Source organism: Myotis brandtii, unplaced genomic scaffold, assembly GCF_000412655.1.
Source record: "Myotis brandtii unplaced genomic scaffold, ASM41265v1 scaffold136, whole genome shotgun sequence".
Taxonomy (NCBI): Eukaryota; Metazoa; Chordata; class Mammalia; order Chiroptera; family Vespertilionidae; genus Myotis; species Myotis brandtii.
This window is the reverse complement of record NW_005354829.1, coordinates 3734915-3757339: the sequence shown is the minus strand read 5'-3', so window position 1 is coordinate 3757339 and position 22425 is coordinate 3734915. Positions and strand designations below refer to the sequence as shown.

The 22425-nt window shown below is 34.2% G+C and overlaps 1 protein-coding gene across 2 annotated transcripts in view; it reads right to left on the bottom strand.

Annotated features, from left to right (window-relative positions):
• The window catches only part of FSTL5 (follistatin-like 5), a 592573-nt gene that overhangs the window by 82703 nt on the left and 487445 nt on the right, over nt 1-22425 (bottom strand). The gene's annotated exons all lie outside the window — the stretch shown is intronic.

Genomic DNA, 22425 nt, shown 5'->3' with positions numbered 1-22425 from the left:
AGTGAAGTGCATTCAACAAACTACTTTAAAATGAACAAAACAGTAAAATGCTGGGAATAATTAACAATGTTCCCTTCATTTCTTGAAATAGCCTATTCTTCTTGGGCATAAAGATTTTGTTAATAAACACAGAACATTTTAAGCATCATTGAAAAGAATGGGATTTTTAAGTTAATTGTATTGAAATACAGCTTTAGAACAAGCATTGGCAGTTAAACTATTTATTTATTTGACAGTATCATTAGAAGTCACAAATTGTAAAAGTTATATTTTTATAATTCTCAATATTCCTAAGATTTCTTATGAATATAGGATTTTGAACACAAAAGTTGCTTATTTTTAAGTAAGTATATGTTTTCACTTTTTAAACAAGACAGAATAAAATATATGGTGTATTTCAATGCAAAGTAAGAGTTTATATTAACTTGTTTCTAGACAATATGTTTATTAAATATGATACAGCACTAAATCAGTAGAGAGTTAAAATAGTAAGATAGAAATAAAGAGATAATACCAATAGAAATATTCTCAAGGAAATGTCTGCCTGCCTTACTAATTCAAAGTTATCCAATTTCTATGTTTTCAAAGAAAAATAATATAAGTAAAAAGAAAGTATAACTAACAGAAAACCTCATACACATATAATTACTCCCTGAATATTTTAACCATATTAAAGCATAATCACTTTAAAAAAAAAACAAAAAACCCCGAATACCCATGGTGGATGTCCAGCACTCCTAGCTGGAGGCTGAGGGACTAAGCATGCAGTTTTCAGCACTTGTTATATATGTTTCTAAATAAATTTTTGTAGAGTAAGCATTCTTTTGTGATTTGGGGTGTTCTTAATTCTTTAAGAATATTTATTCAAACATGTACACATGATATGTATATCTCCTCAGGGCATTTTATGGTGCTGTTCTTGTTGCTTACTGTGTGCTTGGCATGTATATGAAAAGAATAGATCTATTTGCAAGGAGAGGACATAGGCCTGTGAAGGGAGAGAACCATGCTAACAAATAATTATGACCATGTGATAAATCCAATCAAAGAAACAAATACCAGGCTCGGTGGCTAGGAACAGGACAGAATGATTATCTCTGAGGGGTAGAGGTTGGGTAGCAGAGGGAGGGATAGCTTCACTGGGTTGGTGATATTTAAGAAAGATAATGTCATCCAAACTCAGAAGGGACCATGGCTAGAGACATTCGAGGTATATCAATAGACCACACCATAACACATCTAGAGAAATTTAAGTAATTGAATATAGTTGGAAGGCAAAACTGATAGGAGCTGAGGCCAGAGAATTTGTCCATGATAAAATCATGAAAGTCTTGTATACAATGTCAAGGAGATAAACCTTTCTTCTGTAGGCTCAGGAAAGGTTGAGCCATGATTACACTTATCATTATTTTTCTAGTTTATAAGAACAGTAACTAGACATATATCTCCATTCATTCACTTAGTATTGAGTGAATGCCTAGCATGTGCCAGATATTGTATTCAACACACAGATTAGAACAGACCCAGCTCTGTGCTAATAGAGCACCTATTTTAGTTAAGAAGGGGAAAGTGAACTAACAGTACCCAAATCATGGTAGAGAAAAAATTGCAAATTCAATGTGTTATAAAAGAGAGAAACATCATTGAAGTTGTTTTGAACAGGTGGATTAGACATAGTCTAATCTGAGACTGGAGGAAACTTCCTTAATGATAATGCTGAAGGTGACATCAAAAGATGAATAAGAGCAAACTGAGTGAGAATTTTAGAGATATAATTTATAGATATAGGCAAAAGCATGCACAAACCCTACTAGTATATCAAAGCACTGCTATTTTAAAGGACTAAGGACTTAAAAATGAGGATGGTTTATTTTTAAGATAAACAATCACTCATGAGAAAGTACCAAAAAGTACATTATTTGTGATATTAACATTAGAGAAGATAAAATTAAAGGCACTACATATTGAACTTGAAATTATATAAACCAAATATATAGCAATCCTATCTAATAAAAGAGAAACATGGTAATTAGCGTACGACCGCTACCCTTCCCATTGGCTAATCAGGGCGATATGCAAATTAACTGCCAGCCAAGATGGCGGCTGGCAGCCAGGCAGCTGGAAGCGAACATGAGGCTTGCTTGCTTCAGTGAAGGAGGTCTCCAACATCCCCCGCCTGCCGCTGCCAGCCTCCGAGCTGGCAGTTTGAAACATTGTAACAAATATAGAAGCTAAACAAAACCCCAGAAACCAGCTTTCAGCCACAGGGATCTCAGAGCTGGAGATGATACAGTGTTTCGATTATGCTTGGCATGTATATGAAAAGAATAGATCTATTTGCAAGGAGAAGACATAGGCCTGTGAAGGGAGAGAACCATGCTAACAAATAATTATGACCATGTGATAAATCCAATCAAAGAAACAAATACCAGGCTCAGTGGCTAGGAACAGGACATGATTATCTCGAGGGGTAGAGGTTGGGTAGCAGAGGGAGGGATAGCTTCATTGGGTTGGTGATATTTAAGAAAGATAATGTCATCCAAACTCAGAAGGGACCACGGCTAGAGACATTCGAGGTATATCAACAGACCACACCATAACACATCTAGAGAAATTTAAGTAATTGAATATAGTTGGAAGGCAAAACTGATAGGAGCTGAGGCCAGAGAATTTGTCCATGATAAAATCATGAAAGTCTTGTACACAATGTCAAGGAGATAAACCTTTCTTCTGTATGCTCAGGAAAGGTTGAGCCATGATTACCCTTATCATTATTTTTCTAGTTTATAAGAACAATAACTAGACATATATCTCCATTCATTCACTTAGTATTGAGTGAATGCCTAGCATGTGCCAGATATTGTATTCAACACACAGATTAGAACAGACCCAGCTCTGTGCTAATAGAGCATCTATTTTAGTTAAGAAGGGGAAAGTGAACTAACAGTACCCAAATCATGGTAGAGAAAAAATTGCAAATTCAATGTGTTATAAAAGAGAGAAACAGTCATTGAAGTGTTTTGAACAGGTGGATTAGACATAGTCTAATCTGAGACTGGAGGAAACTTCCTTAATGATAATGCTGAAGGTGACATCAAAAGATGAATAAGAGCAAACTGAGTGAGAATTTTAGAGATATAATTTATAGATATAGGCAAAAGCATGCACAAACCCTACTAGTATATCAAAGCACTGCTATTTTAAAGGACTAAGGACTTAAAAATAAGGATGGTTTATTTTTAAGATAAACAATCACTTATGAGAAAGTACCAAAAAGTACATTATTTGTGATATTAACATTAGAGAAGATAAAATTAAAGGCACTACATATTGAACTTAAAATTACATAAACCAAATATATAGCAATATAAGGCAGAAACTATTAGGACTGAATACAACATTGATAAATCCACAGACACATTCTGTTTATATTATTCTTCACTCTTAATATTTGAAAAATGAAGAGAAAAAGGACAAAGTTTCAATAATATAATTTTAAGATTAAATTGATATTTTTATAACAAGTATTAGACTATACAAACAGAAAGTATTTTCTTTTCAAGATGTCTTGAAAGATTTTCAAGAGTGGCCACAAAGTACATTAGAAAATAAAAAGTCTCTAGTCTGTATGTTTTGCCAATAAGCATAAATAGCTTAGACATACTCAGACAACAATAGAGAAAATATGAAAACATGTTTAAATCCAAAAATTTCTTCAATAAATTAAATATTTAAAAAATAAAATATAATCACAATTTATATAAACTACAAAAATAGTAATTCAACATGTGGCCCCAAAGAGTTTTAGCCAGAAGCTAAGGTATAGTAATAACTGATGTACTGCTGAGCAAGATAGATGATAGATAGATAGATAGATAGATAGATAGATAGATAGATGATAGATAGATAGGAGGAGAAGAATGAACAGAGGGAGAAAGGGAAGGAAGAAGGAAGGAATAGCTGTAGCTATAATGATTTTAAATTAATACAGACATTTTTACTAATAAATTTGATAGTCTGGATTTCATAACAAAATCTGAGGAAATATATCTAAATTGAACATAATGCATAAAATTGAATAAAAATAACCATGGTACTTAAGATGATAATTCTGAAAGCAGAATAACCTAAGCATAGAAGCAGAGATTATATTAGTATCATGAATGAGCATACTAGATGTTTGATTTCTTTTGTATCAAGTCAACAAGCCCAGATAAGCCAAGAGCTTGCTCTTCCCAGATTCTCTCCTCTTTCCCTCCCTGCTCCAGCCACCCCTCACCACTTGAAACCTCCTTCTTTCCTACACAAGGTAAACCCCAAATGTTGAACCCCAAATGCTGAGTCAGGTTACAACAGTACACGCTTTCTGCCATACCAAAGAGATCAATATAGCCATTTTTATGAATAAAAGTAATTGTCAATAAAAGAAATGTTATTTTTTATTTGGACTGCTATTTACATATGGGAATGGTTTTGTTTGTCATATTAATTTATCCTTCATACAATATATACAGCTAACTATAATAAATTCAGGCTTCATAATGACACCCTTTTGCTAAAAAACACATAATGTATGTATAAATGTGTGTGTGCACGTGTGTGTGCACGTGTGTGTGTTAGTATATGAGCTCAAAGTCCTTAGCATAGCACAGATGTCTCCCATGATATGCCTGTGTTATATTAAATTCACATTTCAAATATCAAGTCATTTTGAATTTCTTAGTCTTTACTCTTACGTTAAATCTGACAGTAATATTCTTAGCAGAATTATTCACCTAATTTCCTTCTAGTTTTTCTTTAATTCAGCTTAGATTTTTGTCTATTGCTAGCATGTGTAGAACCAAGAGTTGGACTTTCTGACTTTTTTCTCTACATATGGAATCCGTGAAACACAAATGCATTCCTTAATATACCATAAATAAATTTTCTGTCCCAAAAGCTTTTATTGGTAACTAGAAAATAAAAACCTCACAGTTACTGACTCCCCAGTAATTTAGTACTTATTCATGACAGCTGAAATGTCAAATTCTTTCTGAAGATAACATATGCCTTATAATGAAAATGTGGTTCAATGGAGATGCCTGGACACTAGTAACAAAAACTTTATTAATGTTTTTTAATAAATTGCCTTATTTTATCTATTGTAGACTTGCTATTATATTCAAAGTGATGGATTTCATATTAGCTATGCTATGTAGAAATACATGTGGGGAATTGAATATCATATAAGTAACAGCAATAAGAGAGTTCACTACATAGCAGCATGCTATAGTACTGACCAGCTATTTTCCTTGGCTACTCATGTGTAAACTGGCTTTTCAACTAAATAAGGTTTCTGCTTGTCGTTGTCTTCGTCTGAAAATGTAATGTGTTCAGCAGTGCAAAACGTTTTTTTATACTACATTTATCTGAAGATAACATTTCAGCTATATGTCTTACTGACTGATTTTCCTTTGGATTTGAGAAATTGACAAATTTAGAGGACAAACGAAAAGGGTAACATTTAAAAAATGTAGGTAACATTTAATGTAACTGAAAAAAAAATGTATGGTTAAAGTTAGGGCAGTTGAAATTTCTTTGAATGTACATATGGAGAATGAAGTGAGATATTTAAAACACACTATTTTTAGGATGGAAAACTATGTAATGTATGTCAAGTACATTGCCTGCCATATGCCAAATTCAAAACCACTTTTAAGTGAAACTCACTCTTTTGGCACTAGTTGAAGAAACTGTCCTTTGTGGCTACACATCTTTCCAAACTAGTGTCTAACATTAGTTGATTAGGCTATAGTGTCTGGCTTGTACTAAGGCACACAACCTAGGCACTGGCCAGAAATATATGGTTTAATTTCTCTGAAGTGATAAGATGGAATAATAAGATACTTTGGTGAGGGATGGGGTTGGGGATTTGAATCAAGAAATCATGTTTGAAAAGAAAAAGCACAGAGAACAAGAATTACAGAAATGCACAGGCAAAGGCGCCATGGCATAGAGTCAAGGCTATGATAATTTGTGATAACATACAGAAGGACTCAAGAAGACATGAAAGGCAGGAAGAGAATATACAACCCACAGGAGAGGTGAAAGGGTCAGCCGTTGTCTGACTACGTAATGTCAGGTTCTGCGTTCTGAATGTGGACACATCACTGACTGCTCCACGTTGCCAGTGTAACGTTCACATCAATTCTAAAATAACCTATACTTAACCATATAGAGTCTACTCCTGGTCACCAAACAAGTCTGATCGAAGCCAACACAACATAAGGATTGTTGCCATGTCAACCAATTAAAACCAGCATGCCAAACAAGTAAAAACTATATCCATCTTTTGCTCCAATGCCAAACTAAGTGAGCATAATATCTGCAGTGGCTATTGCATGATTTGGGGTACTGATTTGGGGTATCTCTTGGAGCTCTGGGCATCTGAAGGCTTGGTGTGGCTGGAAGATCCACTTCCAAGGGGCTTCATTTGTATGCTGGCAATTTGGTGCTGGCCTTTGGCAGGAAGTTTCAGTTCTTGACTCATGGGATTCCCCCCAAACCTGCTTAAACATTCACACATACTGGCAATTGTCTTCTCCCACAATGAGTGATCCAAGAGAGCAAGGCAGAAGCCATAAGGCCCTCTATGACCTGGCTTCAGAAGTCATATACCTCCACCTTCACCCTACCTTCTATGTGATAGATACCTGAGCTATTTCAATGCAGGAAGATACTACAAGGGTGTGGATAACAGGAGAGCAGGATCTTTAGGACCGTCTTGGACACCACACCACATTGGCATTAACAGACTGCTTAGGAAGCAAACATAGTGTTAAGAAAATGTTTCCAGATAACATACTCCTAGCCAGACTGCCAACACCTAAGCTTCTCTTAATACAAAAATCCTAAGCCCACCACTGTTAGAAAGTTACTTGATAGTCTTCACACAAATGATTGCCTATGGTTTTAACGTGACAAACAATAAACAGGACATTATTATTACTTTTAAATATGTTTTTATTAATTTCGGAGAGGGAGAGAGACATCAATGATGAGAGAGAATCATTGATTGGCTGCCTTCTGCACACCCTACACTGGGGATGGAGCATGCAACATAGGCATGTGCCCTGACCGGTAATTGAACCGTGACCTCCTGGTTCATAGGCGGATGTTGAGCCATGCCAGCTGGTGTAAACAAGACATTATTGCTATTAACGGGCTAAATAGGGGAAAATTTTGCCTTCTAACTCATTCAGATGCCTTATCATTTTAAGTAGATAGCAAGCAAAGGTACTTACTCTTTTGTTTTAACTTCTTCATCTAGAAAATACACCACAGGGTTAATTTAAGAATTAAAAAATAAAATGATTATAACATATTTTAGGTAGTATTTGGCACAAAATCCTATATAATAAAAGGCTAATATGCAAATTGTTCCCTAGGGAGTTTGACCGACCAAAAGTTTGACCACTTGCTATATGACACGCGCTTACCACCAGAGGGCAGTGTGGAATGAAGGAAGGCCCCAGCCAGCAGCTAGTAGCTGGGGGAAGTAAGGCCCTGATTGGCCCTGATCACTGGCCAGCCCTAGGGACCCTACCCATGCATGATTTTCATGAACCGGGCCTCTAGTAAACTTATAAATAAATCTTAGCTATGTAATTTTATAAAAGCCTACCATTCTTAACAATTTTTATTATTCCTCTCGTATTCTGAACTTCCAATATGTATTTAAATATATATTTAATATATTTATATTACATTCTCAACCTGTGGGTCTCGACTCCTTTGGTGGTTGAACGACCCTTTCACGGGGGTCGCCTAAGACCATCCTGCATATCAGATATTTACATTACGATTCATAACAGTAGCAGCATTACAGTTATGAAGTAGCAATGAAAATAATTTTATGGTTGGGTCACAACATGAGGAACTGTATTTAAAGGGCCAGAAGGTTGAGAACCACTGGACTAGAGCATTATCATTAAGATAAAGATTGTTAGAAAAATACTTTGTGAGGTAAATTGCAAATTGTAATTACAAACCTTAAATGCATTAAATATCCTGATACTTAAGACATTCTGGGTAAATATATGGCTTATAATTCAGTTAAGTCTGTTTATCTTTTTAAAAATATATTTTTATTGATTTCAGAGAGGATGTGAGAGGGAGAGAAAGATAGAAACATTAATGATGAAAGAGAATCATTGATTGGCTGCCTCCTGCTCACCCACTATTGGGGATCGAACCCACAACCTGGGCATGTGCCCTTGACTGGAATCGAACCTGGGACCCTTTTAGTCCACAGGCCCACACTCTATCCACTGAGCCAAACCAGCTAGGGCTAGTCTGTTTATCTTTAAAGAAATTGCAAAACAGACTAATAACCGGGGGATAAAGCATCTCACATCTAAACAGGAAAATCACTGTGTAGGCCATAAACACAGTACCTGAAATTTCTAGTAGTCACAAGAATAAAAGGGAAATACTGGGCTTTACACTGTCCGAGGAAGTATTCCTGTGGAAAATGATATAATGTGTCTAAAACAATTTCACTCAAAGTTAACAGGGGTTAACTTCTTCTTAGAACATATATATATAGAAAATGCTTGAATTAAAACAGACAAATTAGAGCATTCAACGAGTTAACATTTTTAAATTGCTTAAAATAGTGCCTGGCGCAAAAACAAATCTGTGTATGTACACACATATGTTTATGTACACACATGTTTTTGAAAACAAAAACATTTTTGCTAAACAAACAGAAACATATCTTCAAGTTCAGAACTTTATATCATGACTCACATATGAAGTAATTTGCAGCAATAATATGGGCTATATCTCTTCTTTTAATGAAGAAAAATAATAAAATGTTTGAGTACACAGTGTTGAGGCACAGACGCATGCAACATAGGCATGTGCCCTGACCGGTAATTGAAGCGTGACCTCCTTGTTCATAGGCGGATGCCTTATCATTTTAATAAAATGAGTACACAGTGTTGAGGCACAGATAGATACTAAACATGTCCCTTCAGTTATTCTTTGTCAAATGCTAGAAGCCTCCACAGGCCAATGGCAAGTTCTGCAGCCAAATAGAATCTGCCTTTTATAGGTGTCAAGTGTTCACAATGTGCTGATTAAAGTGAATTCTGTGTTGATTTTGACTTGCTGTTAGACACAAGAAGCAGCAGCCTTGGCCCCCTGTTACAAAATGTAAAAACTGACATTCTCAATGTGTTAAATCCCCATCCCATATCGGGAAGGTGGCGAGTAATTGGATTAAAGGGATGACTGATGTGTCCTCCCCCAAAGTCCTTTCTATTTAGCTCCTGTACAGTTTCAGGACAGAGAGCCCAGATGTCTGGGTTATGAAGTAAGAATTTTCATGTCAAACTAATAATAACTTTTATAAAAGAATTTCAGCTTTATCATGAAAGAACTTGCGATCTTAAATTAGAAAGCACCCTGATGGTCCCAGGAGGAAGAGTTAACCGGATCCTACATGTCTGATTTGTTCACGGACTCATCCTGTTGAGGAGGATTATTTTGCACTGGCCAACTCAACGTCAGCCTGAGGTCTCTCTTACTGTATTTTTCCTGGGATAGATTTACTTCTTTCTTACTTAATTATGAAAATAGCAGTTACTAAAAGAAAAAAAAAAGTCCCCCTTTTTTGCTGACAATGGCACAAAAGGAATGGCAGGTTCTGCTTAAAATGACATCATAAGCTCTGGATGTTTTGCTGTCAACTCTTCATGATATTGTCACTTATTAATTTATGTTCCCCTAAAATTCTTGAGTGATTTGCTTCTATTATTAGCATTTACCGGCCTGTTTTTAAAATATCATTCAGCTGAAGTAAGTGCAAGTCATGGTATTTTGAAAAGCATACATTAGGAATCAGTTCAAGAGTTATTTCAAGAAGAAGGAAAATACAATTAAACCGGAAAAATGTCTCAAGTCATCCACAGATCTTTTTCTTTCTGTAATAACTAACATGCTTCTTACTTTGCTCCATTAAAACTCCTGGTCATAATACTACCCGCCTTTAAATATCTAATATTTCAGGAACCTAAAGCCTTCTCTGTGCAGACATTGTCATTACTACTTTTGAATGCCTGTAAATGAGGTTGTAAAACACAGTTCTTTCTCATCATGTTAGAAAGGAGAATTAAAGCAGGAAGAAGTGGCACGAAATGTCTAAGACCAGGTAAAGAAGGAAATAAGGTGTCCCACCACTACATATTAAAATTAGGAATTTGGCGTTCTGCCCAAATTCTTTTAACACACAAATTCTTCATTTGAAACATTATCGCTACTACTGGGAGATGAAGCACTACTTTAAATTATTGCAATGGAGAAACAAATGCAGAACATCCTGAAAGGAATAAACTGCTCTGGTCTCCTCTAGTTTTATCTGTCCTCTCTCCCCGTCTTTCCTGTCTTACCCCACATGATACAGATTCTGTGTTAATGAGAGAGAACAATGCCAGCTGCTCTTCTTCCCTCCATTGTCAACACTGAAAAAAGGGCAGAACAAAAAACAGGCATCGATGATACTCTAGAGCAGCTGCAGTTACTGGCACAGAGGAAAAGTGGATGGGGTCAAAGATGCTCAGCAGAGAAGTGACAGGAAGAGCAAAGAAACGAGGCCAAGTGGCAGAGGGGAGCCAACCGTAGCCGGAGTAAGAGGTACGTTGGCATAAAAATATGTGAGCATTTTCAGCTGAAGCCTTCTGATATCATGGACTCTACATGCATGTAAACCTTAATTACTGTTCACTCTTGAATATAAAATATCTCAACCCAAAATAGTTTGCTATTAAATATAAATATAAAACATATAATTTGTAACTCTTGACTAGTCCCATATCTAGCATAGTGTTCTATCACTTTTACTCATTTTTTTCTTTTAGGTAGAGAGAGGAAGGGGGAGGGAGAGAGAGAAACATTGAATTGCTGCCTTCTGAATGTCCCCTGCAACCCTGCAACCCGGGCATGTGCCCTGCCTGGGAATTGAACCGGCAACCTTTTGGTGCACAGGACAATGCTCAACCAACTAACCCACACCAGCAGGGGCTACATCATTTTTATTCATTGTTCAATATATTGAAAAAACATTAAAGTTAATAACTGCTGACCCAGAATAATAATAATGCTAATTAGAACAAACACTTATTCAGCCTTCATTATGTGCTAGACACTGTCCCGAGTATTTTAGAGCATTAGATATATTAAAATTACATTTCTACAAATGTCTCTAATTGAGTTAATTTTTATTTTAATTTAATCTAAAAGAGCAAAATAAAGCAAGTATGTGTTAAAATATAAGTGGCTAATTAATTAATCTGGAGTAAAATAATGTTCTAAAAATAAATTGATGAGCGGAGCTTCCACTTGTTTCAATATCACACAGAACGTTTTCAGATTAGGATTTGTAGCCAGAATTGTCTGTCTGGCCAACATTGTACCAATTGTATAGACTGCATGAGGTAAAGGTTGCTCAGAGGGCCGCAAAGGCATGAGGTTGACAGTAGATTATTTTGCATCTATCATTATATTATTATATATTTATATTTATTATTATAGATAGAGGATACAGTTTTCTTCATAGCGGTTCAAATAGACTAATTAACCAAGTTACACCATCTTTTAGGAGGTGCTATTATGTCAAATAGCTTTTCAAAAGCTGGGTAAGGGAAGATAATACAACCTCACATTGAATGGTCACACTAATTGTGTTCTAGCAACATGGGGCAATGATTTTTCACAATACGTATTCCATTTTGAGATTAAATGGTAAACATACAAGACTATTTGATGGTTATTCGAACTTGGTTAATTCTCCCTAGGCAATTTAAAAATAACTGACAAAACAAAACAAAAACCACACCTCAAATGTCTTCTATATGTTAACAATGAAATCTAGAACAAAATGCTTATTGTGATATCTGTAGAATAAACACTATATAATGAATATGTAAACACTTTATCTTTGTAGAAATATGGCATCTAAATCACTCCTAATTTGACTTTTTTTCTATTTATGCATGTCAAGGCCTCCCTTAATCTAGTTCTACCCAACAATTCATTCTTATCATGTATTGCAAGATCCCAGCAAATATTTTCTAATTATATATTACACAAAGTCAGTGAATTCCACCATGGACTTGATGAGTCTTCCCTGAGTTTGTAATACTTTTACTAAGTCTCTAAGTATGGAAGTATGAATACATCCACCAAATATCATCTTGAAAGTCATCACCTCAATAAAGACTATGCAACTCAGTTGGAATTTGATGTTTCTGTGTCTGCAATCTTATGACGCGTGGCTTGCATGTCTATTACAATTATTTTCTTCTACCATGTATTATGGTTGTCCTTTCTGAACTAAACTACATCCTATCTGGAAGGACAGAATTGTCTGATTCAGTGCTATTCATGAGCTAGCAACATGGTTTGTGTTTGTTCTTTCCTCAATAAATATTTAATCAGTGAAAGCACAAATGAACAAACTATTGTTCCCTATAGATTTTTTTGCTCTCCTTACAATGAAAACTCTTATTCACTTTATAAATTTTGTGAAGTCCTTTTTCTAATAGACAAGAAACAAATAGATAAATTTGGAGTAATACTGATATGGTATTCAGGCACTTGGGAAGGTAGCTAGCTTCACACAGATTTAACTATGTAAATCAAATTACAGCCAATGTAAAAAGTATTTAAATTAAATTTGGTTGCCATGGAGATATGAAAGTAATTAAAAAGCAATTATAAATTATAGCAAAATATTAAGTACATGACAGGATCTTCTTAAAAAATTTTTTATTATATGGCAATTCGGTGTTTCTCTGCTACCTGTGATTGCTGGTTTGCACAGCAAAGACAAAATCAACTCTAATAGATAATACCAAAGTGCTTTTCCAAAGGTGGTGAACTGACATTGCTACTAGCAATGTATAATGATTCCTTTTCCCCCAAATATCTTCAAGTCTCAGTGTTATACAGCTTTTTAATTGTTGGTATTCCTGTGGATGTGAAATGGCATTTCTCTGTGGTTAAAGTTATGTTCCCTTAATAACTGATAAGTCAACCTCACTTTGAATGCTAATGAAGATTAACATCTTTTGATAATATGTATTGGCACTTAATTTTTCCTTATCTCTGAAAGGTATTTTTAAAACTATGGGCTAGTTTTCTTTTGGATTATTTTACTTACATCTCTCTATCTATCATCTATCTGTCATATATCTATCTAGCTAGCTATCATACTTAAATTCTTGTCAGTTTTTTTTTGTGTGTGTGTGTGTGTTGACAATATTGTGAAGGTAAATATTTACGATAAAAACTTCATAAATTTAATGCAATCACACTGTTTTCCCTTTGAAACATACCCCTAAAATTACATTCTGATGTTAATATTAGTATAATTATTATTTGAGGAAAAATAAAATAAATCAATAAATTAAAAGTATTGTTAACATTTTTATTTAACATTCACTGAATATTATTCAATATTGGGGTTATGCTAAAACATTTTAAATCAGTGTGAACAATTAATATGTCTTTAGAAAAGCCAAAACAATTATTTAATATTTTCCCATATATTTACATATTAGTAAGTTTATTATTAAATAAAATGCAGTTGGAATAATTGGATACATGTCAAGATTAACTATGATTGATAATTATTTATTATTTTTATATGGTCTTTACTTAAATATCATAATTAAATTAGAAAATACCTTTTCTCTTTAGTCTACAGTATAATCTCAGTCTTCTGAACTAAACTGTATCAAAGCCCAGCCATTGTGGCTCAGTGGTGGAGCGTAGACCTATGAACCAGGAATTAACAGTTCTATTCCTAGTCAGGGCACATACCTGGGTTGTGAGCTGGATATCCAGTGTGGGGCGTGCAGGAGGCAGCAAATCAATGATTGTTGCTCATCATTGATGTTTCTATCTCTCTCTCCCTCTCCCTTCTTCTCTAAAATCAAAAAATATATATTTTAAAAATAAACTGTATAAAAAAACACATTCTGACTTTCTATCAGGACATGTTTGAGGTAAGAACAGAAATATATTATTCAATAAAAATTTATTTATTATTGAAATTTCACTTTTGCCTAAAGGTTTTCAAAACTTTTATAATGATATCAGAATTTAGTATACAGATATGTATTAGGAAAATAGTGGCTATGTTTAGGTGAAATGTATTAAAATTGGCAAATGCTTTTACTGCATGAAATAGAAATGTTCCTTTTAATGAATTACATATTTAATAACATTCCATATGTAAAGTTATATTTCATATGTAACACAAATATGGAAATATGCAGAGAGTTGGAAACTAAAGCAAATTAGGAGGCAGAACAATAATCAAACTGTCTGGTTCACTCTTTCTGGCATATTCATCTCACAATCAGCTATATCAGAATTCAGAAATCTGGGCAAACAAAGCACAATAGGACACACAGATGTATAATCTTGGCTCTGCGCATAGCTGATAAAAATGTGTGGCCTATGATTCTCAGAGGGAAAGGGGTAGAGATTGGACAAAGATCTTATATGCATGTATGCATTACCTATGGACACAAACAATAGGGTGATGAGGGCCTGGGGTGGGGTGGGAACCAGGTGGAGGGAAGCTGTCGGGGGGGAAAAAGGGACATCTGTAATAATCTCAACAATAATGATTAAGTTTTAAAAAGTCCAGCTTCTACTAAAAAAAAAATGTGTGGCATAAATTCAACTTCACAAAACTTTAAGAAGGCACGTCATTTCAGCCCTTTACTCCAGAGCAGGCATTTGAAAGGCATTTTGTTTTATTATCTCTTCACACATTTACACTATTTTCTGACTGAATTCCCTTAGATGACTCTAAGGAAATCATGGAGTACTGATAATTTTAACTTCTTTTTCAATCTAAGTACATAGTTATTTTCCAAACTACTCATTGAGTTTAAGGCCTCTGTAATCATGGAATCTTAAAGGGCTTTCTAGCATTTTCTCCTGAGCACCACCAACAAAATGTTAACATGCAGATTTTCTAAAAGTTTCATAGCAATTTTATACTTAGCACCTTCAGTCTCTTAGCTTATTTAGTCCTCAGGCTGAAGTAATATAAAAAAATATCATCATCGCTTGTCTACTTTTATCATAAAGTAAATTAGGCAAATTGGCATTGTGTGATGAGAGGAGGGTAATAACATTCCCCTAAAGGTAAATAATGCCTTGCAGACAAAATGTAGGTGATAAGTCAAAATAAAAACTCTTGAGTCTTGTTTTGCTTTGTAGGTAATAGAGATACCCAATTTATTATGATAATAGTAAACCAGTAAATTCCATAGCATTCAGATCACATGGCAACTTGTTAGATAATAAGGCTTCACTATTGTGCAAAAGTGGCAATGTCTTAGGAACAGATCTATTTAATGGTATTGAAAGGGTGTTATTTAAATAGATAGCCTTCAGACATAGAAATCATGAGGCAGATAATTTCAGTGTGTTCTGGGTCACGAAATGAAAAGATTTATGGAATAAGTTACTTCACAGCATGTGACAATGACATTGGCCAAATTGAGAGCATGGATATTAGAATTTATAGGAAATAATGAAAGCTCATCCTATATAATAAAAGGCCAGCCACTATAAGCGTAACAACCAGAACAACCAGAGACAAGAACCACCATGGTCCCTCACCGGGCTGACCCCACCCCCAAGCAAGTGGTTGGGGGTGATCAGGTAGGCAGGCAAATGGTTAGGGACAATCAGGTAGGCAGATGGCCCCTCGCTGGACTGGCCCCGCCCCCTAGCAAAGAAAGAGGGAGTCCCAGGCCACTGGTGGCTACTCTATGGCAGGTGTGCACCGGCCAGCGATCGCTCCACAGAGGGAGGCCCAGGCCAGTCAAGCCATTGCACCCCATGCCTGCCATCTGCAGAGGGAGGCCACTGGTGGCAGGGGAGGAGAGGGGCAGCGCTGCACAGATGGCAAGCAGTGGCAGAGGCGGGGGTGGGGGTGGGGCCAGCTGCCTGCAGCCAGGGGAAGGAAAGCCAATAGGCCCTGATCGTCCGGGCTGAGGGATCTCCCCCCACCCCAGTGCATGAATTTTCGTGCACCAGGCTTCTAGTAAAATAATAAATGCTTATCAAGCATGGTTAATCTTGACATGACTCTGATTATCCTAAGTACATTTTATTTTATGATAAACTTATGAATGTGTAAATGTTTGTGACAAGTATTAGTTTTAATTTTTGCTTTTCAAAAGAATTGTTCACTTAGATTTCAAATGCTTTTAGTGTAATCTTCTATTGAATAATATTCAGTAAATTAACCATATTTTCATTTATTAATTTATTTCATTTTTCCTCAAATATTTGTTTGTATTTGGTTCTTTTTTATTCTAGCACTTAGCTCATAAGCATCATTTTACCCTGGCTATGATGTCCACACCTTATCTTTAATTATAGATTTTCCTTGTTATTAATTATTCTCTCTCACATTGGGTGAGTGTAAAAATTTTTAATCAATGACTGCTGTATTTGACTTCACCTATGCCTTTTTATAGGTGATGTTATTTATTGATTTATATTATCTTTTTAGCCTCTGTAAACATTAAGATCCTACTTACATAATATTAAATCTATATAACTGCTCGTTTGAAATAAGTATTTTCTCCATTTTTTAAAAAAAATAGCAAAGACTAGAGAAGTTAATTACTTTGTCTCTAATACCAAAATTATTATTCTATTTACAAAATTGGTGATAACATATATTCAAACTGCCTTTAATGTAAAAGAGCCATGTTTGAATCTGTTTTAAGATCCTTGCCTCTACTTCTAAAACAGGCAAATACTTCTTAAGCATTTATATGTCATTTAAAATATTAAGGTATGAATGGCTACATTTTAGCATATTTCTAAATCCCTGTATTGTGAATTGTACTCATTGCATTTTTATAATGGTTATTAATTTATATGAGAACAATATAATTTGTTCATTCAGTAATCTTTTAAAAAATATTTTTTTTATTGATTTCAGAGAGTAAAGGAGAGGGAGAGAGCTATAGAAACATCAATGATGAGAGAGAATCACTGATCAGAAGCCTCCTGCATGCTTCATACTGGGCATTGAGTCCACAACCCAGCATGTGCCCTTGATCAGAATCAAACTGTGACCTCCTGGTTAATAGGTTGATGCTTAACCATTGAGCAACACTGACCAGGCCATTCAGTAATCTTTTTGTAGAGCTTAACAAATTGAAATACTCTTTTAAATAATCTTATAATTTTATTTCATAATAGTTGAATATTAATGTATTTAAGTTAATCCTTGAGTAAGGATTGTTGTAATAGCCTAATATTTCCAAATATAATGCTGCCAGTGACAATGATAAAAAGAAAAGTTGTGTATATTAGTATAATATATTCAGACATTAAATTCCAATGTTAGCAAGAAGCTAGATTAATCATATTCCTTAGTAGAAATCTAGCAAGATGTGATACAATCTGTGCTCAGTGCTTAATGCAGCCAGTAGCTTAAAAGCTTTCAATAGCAGCCTATATACATACCACTTTTTCATTTACCTTAATCCTGAAGATGAATTATTATCATCTTGGAATTGACTCCCCTTGGGAATGGAAATTTATTAAATGCTTATGCTACATGCAAGATGTTTTCAAATAAATAATGTTTACTCTTTTAAAACACCTTACATTTTTCTTATCAACTCCCCTACTAACTGGTACAAGTACCACACAATTCCCTATGGCCCATTTTTACTTTTTTTACATTTAAATCCTCCCTGTATATCACTACATTAAATCTTAGTTATCACACCTTATTTCTAATGTAACTGTAGGAGTATAGTATTTTGAAGCACTTTTTTGTAGTTCAATTTATCACATGAGAAAACTTCCAGTGAAGTCTGTTGACAAAGCTGGGTACTGTAACTCAAGGTTTTCCAATTCAAAGATTAGGAAAGAAGCAAAACATAAACTCCTTAGCCATATGATGCCTTGCATGAATCGTCCACTCAATAGTATCATATTGCTGAAAAATGTAGTAAGAAAAAATGTGATTGATATTACCATGCTGCTCTATTAAGTAGAAAGTAGCTGCATGATTACTCCTAAGCTGTAGCTAAGCAATGTAAGTCTGTGTTGTGTCATTTAGCCCAAAAGTTGTAAATCTTTCTCCATTTTTATTGCTATCTACATTGAATTCAATACCTCTCTTCTTTGAATCTTTGAAAAGAAAATAGAAGAGGAGCATGTTATACAGATCATTAAAAATATTATAGGCCCTGGCTGGTGTGGCTCAGTTGGTTGAAAGTTACCCATGCACTGCACCGAAAGGTCAAAGGTTCATTTCCCTGTCAGGGGCACATGCCCAGGTTGTGGGCTAGATCCCCAGTAGTGGGCATGCAGGAGGCACAATTGATGTTTCTGTTTCACATGGCTGTTTCTCTCTCTCTCTCTCTCTCTCTCTCTCTCTCTCTCTCTCTCTCTCTTCCTCTCCCTCTAAAATCAGTAAAAACATATATTTTAAAAAATATATAATAGGAATATAAATTCATCAATGTTAAGAGAAAATATAGTTTTGCTTTGACTCTATGACAAAAGTGGTCTCTGACAAAAAAAAAATTGTCCTTTATATTAAATATCTTAATAGCTACATTTAAAAAATATATACTATATTCTAATCAGCTGAGTCAATATTTGAAACGTGAAGAGAAATAATATTTTATACTTGTTATATAATGACAGATTCCCATTTATCTTCATATTTATGTCTATCTCTATTACCGATCTCTACACTTATCTCTCTCTCTCTCTCGCTCTCTCTCTCTCTCTCTATATATATATATGTAATTCATATTCAAAAATCTTTGATTTCTAACAAATTACTTGATTCTCCAGGCTTTTTAAAAAATCTTTTTGTCAATATTTCTAGCAAGAAATAAGTAATTATTTTCAGAAAATAAGCATGAATAGAGGAAGAGCTACTTTATGTCTTGCACTATGGTGAGTCCTTTATAATATCTGCACTGACATCCCTTAGTGAGTTTTATCCCACATTACAGATAAGGAAATTTGAGCTCAGAGAGGTTATGTAATAGGCCCAAACCACAGGACTATCACATGGTAGAACAATAATTCTAACTCAGATCCTACTCCAAAGTTCATGTTATTCTTTTTTTTTTTAATGTATGTTATTGATTTTTTACAGAGAGGAAGGGAGAGGGATAGAGTTAGAAACATCGATGAGAGAGAAACATCACCCAGCTGCCTCCTGCACACTCCCCACTGGGGATGTGCTCGCAACCAAGGCACATGCCCTTGACCGGAATCGAACCCAGGACCCTTGAGTCCGCAGGCTGATGCTCTATCCACTGAGCCAAACCAGCTAGGGCTAAAGTTCATGCTATTCTAATAAACCACTCTGCTCTTTTAGGAATACTATCCCACCACTATTAAAATGGAAAAAGAACTCTGAGATTATTTTTCATGAACATGGACAAGTCAATAAAATTATAAAATAAATTAATATGTACAAATAAGAAGAGTAAAGTCATCATTGATGAGTCTGTGACTGTTTTCTTTGGCTTTTTAAATAATGTCTGTCAAAATACATGTGTGCCCTGTATAATTAATATTGATCTTTGTCCACAAAATTACTAGAGGAGAACCCAGAGAAATCCTTAAAATGTGAGTTATAATAGGCCACCATTTTCCCTAATAATATCTCTACCTGATTTGGGTTTTGTTTTTGCTATATAGAACTCTGACAGCTTACTAAGTACTAGTAAACTATTCAAGAGAGACTGTCTTCTACTACATAGACATTCTAACATTTTCAGTTAATTTTCCTGTGTAACTACTACTATTCTACTCACTTGGAGTACTTAATATTATCCTTATTCTAATTATGTGCATCAATTTCTAAAAATGGGCACTTTCATATCAACAGCCAAATATATATATTCTTATTAACCAGTGTACTGGTAGCAAATTTGTGGATAAAAAGTTAAAAACTAAAGGCCTTTTTAAAAATGAGAAGTAAATTTGCTATTTGAAAGAAACTGTATTTGCATGCCTATAAAAAGTTAGAATATGAAAAAAAAATTGTAATGTTTGAGACTTCTGAGTGACAAATAAAATCTGTTAATTTCATTGTCAAGACCTATGTCATGAAGATTTTTCCATATGTTCTTTAATAGTTTTATAGATTTGGGCATTATTTTATTTTTGTGTATATTGTAGGATAGTTATTATGAAAATAATAAAAGATAAAAGTCACAGCTTGGTTGTAGAGAAATTGGAACCTTTGCACTCTGTTGGTAGGAATGTAAAATGGTGTAAGCCACTATAGACAATATTATGAAGTGTCCTCAAAAAATTAAAACTAAAACTGTCATGTGCTCCAGCAATCCTACTTTTAGGTATATATCCAAAAATATTGAATTAAGGATCAAAGAGATACCTAAATTCACATGTTCCTTGCAGTAACATTCACAATAGCTAAAAGATATCACAACTCAGATATCTATTGAAAATCAAATGGATAAAGTAAATGTTGAAAATGTGCATACATACAATGGAATGTGCTTCTGCTTTAGAAAGTAGGAAATCCTACCATTTGTGACAACATGAAGGGGCCTGGCAGGCATCACGCTAATTGAAACAAGCCTGTCACAGAAGGACAAATACTGTATAATTGAACTTATATGAGGTATTTAAAAGAGTCAAAATCACAGAAACATAAAATAGAATGGTGGTTGTCAGGGACTGGGGAGAAGAAATAAATGGAGAGTTGTTCAATGAATATAGAGTTATAGTTATACATGAAGAATACGTTTTTGAGATCTGCTGTACAATTTAATGCATATAGTTAACAATATGGTTAAAAGTTATTAAAAGGGTAGAACTTATATTGTTTATTTTACCAATGCAAATCAATTTAATTAATTTAAAAACCAAAATTCAATAGGTTTAACTCTTTATCCTTGAAAAACATCACATATTTTAAATACAGAAGTAACACCTATAAACATTTTATGACTAGACTTAGAAAAAAAATACCTCCAAATATTTTACTTGTATTGTTTCTATGACTTTGAAAGTTCTGTGTAGATGAAGTAAGGCCTGCACCACTATATCTTATAAAAACATTCAGTCTGATTTTAACAGCATGCTATAAACATATCATTTCAAAAACTAATTTAAAATTTGTTATTTTGACCTCGAAGGGTTTAAAATGATAAGTAAAATAAAGTGAAAACATAATTTCAGAAACTGTTTGTAATTAAACACATTCATATGACTAAATATATGAATAAAATTACATTAAATTTTCCTTTGCAATTTTCCTCAAATTTACATATAGTATATAATGGTTGATTAAATTAAGGTACTAATTACAGGTCTTGTCCTGTTGTAAATAAGGAAATATATTGAAAATTACATGACAGACATTAAAAGAATCACATAATACAGAGCTGAAATAAATATCTGTGTCACAAATGTCATCATAAAGGACAAAGAAAACTAAAGTCTTCAATTACTTGTCACCCTAAAATTAATTTTTAACAGAAAATATATTGCAAAGTGGTATTTAGTAGAAATACATAAGAGTACGATAAAAAAAATATGGTGAAATTTATTCAAGTCATTATATCCAGCTTTCTTTTCTCTTTATCCACCCTTATAATTTTCTTTGTAAATGTTTGTTTGTAATGATGGTTGTCCTAACCAGACCAAATATAGAAAAAAGTAACTTGGTAGTCAAAAATATAAGATCCTCCTTCCTCATTGGGCCCACTCATATCTAAATGTGCTCATTGATTTAAAAACAAATAAGAAGATTCCTGGGAGAATGCTTTAGCCTTGTTCAAAAACTGGGTTCGGAGAAATGGACATATCAATCTAGAGGACTTTCAAAAATATCAGGGCCCTGACAAATCTTTGATTAATAGGAGGTGTTAATGGGTAAAAAAAAAATAAAAACAAGAACAAGAAGTTACAGTTGACTCTTGAATAACACAGGTTGAACTGTGGGGGTCAACTTATAGGTGGATTTTTTTTCAATACATACTAGAAATGTATTTGTTGCTTCTTTATGACTTCCTTAATAACATTTCCTTTTCTCTGGCTCACTTAATTGTAAGAATATAGTATATTACATATACATAAATTGTGTAAGTTGACTATTCATGTTAGTAATTAAGTTTGGGAGAATTCAAAAGTTAGATGCAGACTTTCAAATATGCAGAGGTGAGCATCCCTTTGTTGTTCAAGAGTCCACTATATTTCCAAACCCAATTTCTAAACAGCCATACTGTGATGTGTGTGGACCAGGAGAAGAAAGTGTCTGTGGGTTTGCCTATATAGAGCTCACTTGATAAATGCTACTTTGAGTCCTGAGCAATTCAATTGTAA